At 48.6% G+C, this 7500-nt stretch overlaps 1 protein-coding gene across 1 annotated transcript in view; it reads left to right on the forward strand.

Moving 5' to 3' along the window:
- The window catches only part of fbxo3 (F-box protein 3), a 24922-nt gene that overhangs the window by 2377 nt on the left and 15045 nt on the right, over window positions 1-7500 (forward strand). The gene's annotated exons all lie outside the window — the stretch shown is intronic.

The raw sequence follows: 7500 nt of genomic DNA on the forward strand, positions 1-7500 counted from the left end.
CAACGCACAACACACAACCAACGCACAACCAACACACAACACACAACCAACACACAACCAACGCACAACACACAACCAACGCACAACCAACACACAACACACAACACACAACCAACGCACAACACACAACCAACACACAACCAACACACAACACACAACCAACGCACAACCAACACACAACCAACACACAACCAACACACAACACACAACCAACGCACAACCAACACACAACACACAACCAACGCACAACCAACACAACCAACACACAACCAACGCACAACCAACACACAACACACAACCAACGCACAACACACAACCAACGCACAACACACAACCAACGCACAACACACAACCAACACACAACACACAACCAACGCCCAACACACAACCAACACACAACACACAACACACAACCAACGCACAACACACAACCAACGCACAATCAACACACAACACACAACCAACGCACAACACACAACCAACGCACAACCAACGCACAACACACAACACACAACCAACGCACAACACACAACCAACACACAACCAACACACAACCAACACACAACCAACACACAACCAACGCACAACACACAACCAACGCACAACCAACGCACAACACACAACCAACGCACAACACACAACCAACGCACAACACACAACCAACACACAACCAACACACAACACACAACACACAACCAACGCACAACACACAACCAACGCACAACCAACACACAACCAATGCACAACACACAACCAACGCACAACCAACACACAACACACAACACACAACCAACACACAACACACAACCAACGCACAACACACAACCAACGCAAAACCAACACACAACCAACACACAACCAACGCACAACCAACACACAACACACAACCAACGCACAACACACAACCAACGCACAACACACAACCAACGCACAACACACAACCAACACACAACACACAACACACAACCAACGCACAACACACAACCAACACACAATCAACACACAACACACAACCAATGCACAACACACAACCAACGCACAACCAACGCACAACACACAACACACAACCAACGCACAACACACAACCAACACACAACCAACACACAACCAACACACAACCAACGCACAACCAACGCACAACACACAACCAACGCACAACACACAACCAACGCACAACCAACGCACAACACACAACCAACGCACAACACACAACCAACGCACAACCAACGCACAACACACAACCAACGCACAACACACAACCAACACACAACACACAACACACAACCAACGCACAACACACAACCAACGCACAACCAACACACAACACATAACCAACGCACAACACACAACCAACGCACAACCAACACACAACACACAACACACAACCAACACACAACACACAACCAACGCACAACACACAACCAACGCACAACCAACACACAACCAACACACAACCAACGCACAACCAACGCACAACACACAACCAACGCACAACACACAACCAACGCACAACACACAACCAACGCACAACACACAACCAACACACAACCAACACACAACACACAACACACAACCAACGCACAACACACAACCAACGCACAACCAACACACAACACACAACACACAACCAACGCACAACACACAACCAACGCACAACCAACACACAACACACAACGAACACCCAACACACAACCAACGCACAACCAACGCACAACCAACACACAACCAACGCACAACCAACGCACAACCAACACACAACCAACACACAACCAACGCACAACACACAACCAACGCACAACCAACGCACAACCAACGCATAACCAACGCACAACCAACGCACAACCAACGCACAACCAACGCACAACACACAACCAACGCACAACCAACGCACAACACACAACCAACGCACAACACACAACCAACGCACAACACACAACCAACACACAACCAACACACAACCAACGCACAACACACAACCAACACACAACCAACGCACAACACACAACCAACGCACAACACACAACCAACACACAACCAACACACAACCAACACACAACCAACACACAACCAACGCACAACACACAACCAACGCACAACCAACGCACAACACACAACCAACGCACAACACACAACCAACGCACAACACACAACCAACACACAACCAACACACAACACACAACCAACGCACAACACACAACCAACGCACAACCAACACACAACACACAACCAATGCACAACACACAACCAACGCACAACCAACACACAACACACAACACACAACCAACGCACAACACACAACCAACGCACAACCAACACACAACCAACACACAACCAACGCACAACCAACACACAACACACAACCAACGCACAACACACAACCAACGCACAACACACAACCAACGCACAACACACAACCAACACACAACACACAACACACAACCAACGCACAACACACAACCAACACACAATCAACACACAACACACAACCAACGCACAACACACAACCAACGCACAACCAACGCACAACACACAACACACAACCAACGCACAACACACAACCAACACACAACCAACACACAACCAACACACAACCAACGCACAACCAACGCACAACACACAACCAACGCACAACACACAACCAACGCACAACCAACGCACAACACACAACCAACGCACAACACACAACCAACGCACAACCAACGCACAACACACAACCAACGCACAACACACAACCAACACACAACCAACACACAACACACAACACACAACCAACGCACAACACACAACCAACACACAACACATAACCAACGCACAACACACAACCAACGCACAACCAACACACAACACACAACACACAACCAACACACAACACACAACCAACGCACAACACACAACCAACGCACAACCAACACACAACCAACACACAACCAACGCACAACCAACGCACAACACACAACCAACGCACAACACACAACCAACGCACAACACACAACCAACACACAACCAACACACAACACACAACCAACGCACAACACACAACCAACGCACAACCAACACACAACACACAACACACAACCAACGCACAACACACAACCAACGCACAACCAACACACAACACCCAACCAACACCCAACCAACACCCAACGCACAACCAACGCACAACCAACACACAACCAACACACAACCAACGCACAACCAACGCACAACCAACGCACAACCAACACACAACCAACACACAACCAACGCACAACACACAACCAACGCACAACCAACGCACAACCAACGCATAACCAACGCACAACCAACGCACAACCAACGCACAACCAACGCACAACACACAACCAACGCACAACCAACGCACAACCAACGCACAACACACAACCAACGCACAACACACAACCAACGCACAACCAACACACAACCAACACACAACCAACACACAACCAACGCACAACACACAACCAACACACAACCAACGCACAACACACAACCAACGCACAACACACAACCAACACACAACCAACACACAACCAACACACAACACACAACCAACGCACAACACACAACCAACGCACAACACACAACCAACACACAACCAACGCACAACACACAACCAACACACAACCAACGCACAACACACAACCAACGCACAACACACAACCAACGCACAACCAACACACAACACACAACCAACACACAACCAACGCACAACACACAACCAACGCACAACCAACACACAACACACAACACACAACCAACGCACAACACACAACCAACACACAACCAACACACAACACACAACCAACGCACAACCAACACACAACCAACACACAACACACAACCAACGCACAACCAACACACAACCAACACACAACCAACACACAACACACAACCAACGCACAACCAACACACAACACACAACCAATGCACAACCAACACACAACACACAACCAACACACAACCAACACACAACCAACACACAACCAACGCACAACCAACACACAACACACAACCAACGCACAACCAACACACAACCAACGCACAACACACAACCAACGCACAACCAACACACAACACACAACCAACGCACAACACACAACCAACGCACAACACACAACCAACGCACAACACACAACCAACACACAACACACAACACACAACACACAACCAACGCACAACCAACACACAACACACAACACACAACCAACGCACAACACACAACCAACGCACAACCAACACACAACACACAACCAACGCACAACACACAACCAACGCACAACCAACACACAACCAACACACAACCAACGCACAACCAACACACAACACACAACCAACGCACAACACACAACCAACGCACAACACCCAACCAACGCACAACACACAACCAACACACAACCAACACACAACGCACAACACACAACCAACGCACAACACACAACCAACGCACAACACACAACACACAACCAACACACAACACACAACCAACACACAACACACAACCAACGCACAACACACAACCAACGCACAACACACAACCAACACACAACCAACACACAACACACAACACACAACCAACACACAACACACAACCAACGCACAACACACAACCAACGCACAACCAACCACAACACACACCAAGCACAACACACAACCAACGCACAACCACGCACAACACACAACCAACGCACAACACACAACCAACACACAACACACAACACACAACCAACGCACAACACACAACCAACGCACAACCAACACACAACACATAAACCAACGCACAACACACAACCAACGCACAACCAACACACAACACACAACACACCAACCACACACAACACACAACCAACGCACAACACACAACCAACGCACAACCAACCCACACCCAACACACAACCAACGCACAACCAACGCACAACACACAACCAACGCACAACACACAACCAACGCACAACACACAACCAACGCACAACACACAACCAACACACAACCAACACACAACACACAACACACAACCAACGCACAACACACAACCAACGCACAACCAACACACAACACACAACACACAACCAACGCACAACACACAACCAACGCACAACCAAACACACAACACACAACGAACACCCAACACACAACCAACGCACAACCAACGCACAACCAACACACAACCAACGCACAACCAACGCACAACCAACACACAACCAACACACAACCAACGCACAACACACAACCAACGCACAACCAACGCACAACCAAACGCATAACCAACGCACAACCAACGCACAACCAACGCACAACCAACGCACAACACACAACCAACGCACAACCAACGCACAACACACAACCAACGCACAACACACAACCAACGCACAACACACAACCAACACACAACAACACAACCAACGCACAACACACAACCAACACACAACCAACGCACAACACACAACCAACGCACAACACACAACCAACACACAACCAACACACAACCAACACACAACCAACACACAACCAACGCACAACACACAACCAACGCACAACCAACGCACAACACACAACCAACGCACAACACACAACCAACGCACAACACACAACCAACACACAACCAACACACAACACACAACCAACGCACAACACACAACCAACGCACAACCAACACACAACACACAACCAATGCACAACACACAACCAACGCACAACCAACACACAACACACAACACACAACCAACGCACAACACACAACCAACGCACAACCACACACAACCAACACACAACCAACGCACAACAACACACAACACACAACCAACGCACAACACACAACCAACGCACAACACACAACCAACGCACAACACACAACCAACACACAACACACAACACACAACCAACGCACAACACACAACCAACACACAATCAACACACAACACACAACCAACGCACAACACACAACCAACGCACAACCAACGCACAACACACAACACACAACCAACGCACAACACACAACCAACACACAACCAACACACAACCAACACACAACCAACGCACAACCAACGCACAACACACAACCAACGCACAACACACAACCAACGCACAACCAACGCACAACACACAACCAACGCACAACACACAACCAACGCACAACCAACGCACAACACACAACCAACGCACAACACACAACCAACACACAACCAACACACAACACACAACACACAACCAACGCACAACACACAACCAACACACAACACATAACCAACGCACAACACACAACCAACGCACAACCAACACACAACACACAACACACAACCAACACACAAACACACAACCAACGCACAACACACAACCAACGCACAACCAACACACAACCAACACAACCAACGCACACCCAACGCACAACACACAACCAACGCACAACACACAACCAACGCACAACACACAACCAACACACAACCAACACACAACACACAACCAACGCACAACACACAACCAACGCACAACCAACACACAACACACAACACACAACCAACGCACAACACACAACCAACGCACAACCAAACACAACACCCAACCAACACCCAACCAACACCCAACGCACAACCAACGCACAACCAACACACAACCAACACACAACCAACGCACAACCAACGCACAACCAACGCACAACCAACACACAACCAACACACAACCAACGCACAACACACAACCAACGCACAACCAACGCACAACCAACGCATAACCAACACACAACCAACGCACAACCAACGCACAACCAACGCACAACACACAACCAACGCACAACCAACGCACAACCAACGCACAACACACAACCAACGCACAACACACAACCAACGCACAACCAACACACAACCAACACACAACCAACACACAACCAACGCACAACACACAACCAACACACAACCAACGCACAAACACACAACCAACGCACAACACACAACCAACACACAACCAACACACAACCAACACACAACACACAACCAACGCACAACACACAACCAACGCACAACACACAACCAACACACAACCAACGCACAACACACAACCAACACACACAACCAACGCACAACACACAACCAACGCACAACACACAACCAACGCACAACCAACACACAACACACAACCAACACACAACCAACGCACAACACACAACCAACGCACAACCAACACACAACACACAACACACAACCAACGCACAACACACAACCAACACACAACCAACACACAACACACAACCAACGCACAACCAACACACAACCAACACACAACACACAACCAACGCACAACCAACACACAACCAACACACAACCAACACCCAACACACAACCAACGCACAACCAACACACAACACACAACCAATGCACAACCAACACACAACACACAACCAACACACAACCAACACACAACCAACACACAACCAACGCACAACCAACACACAACACACAACCAACGCACAACCAACACACAACCAACGCACAACACACAACCAACGCACAA

The sequence above is a fragment of the Sander lucioperca genome, chromosome 24 (assembly GCF_008315115.2).
Source record: "Sander lucioperca isolate FBNREF2018 chromosome 24, SLUC_FBN_1.2, whole genome shotgun sequence".
In the NCBI taxonomy this organism is placed as follows: Eukaryota; Metazoa; Chordata; class Actinopteri; order Perciformes; family Percidae; genus Sander; species Sander lucioperca.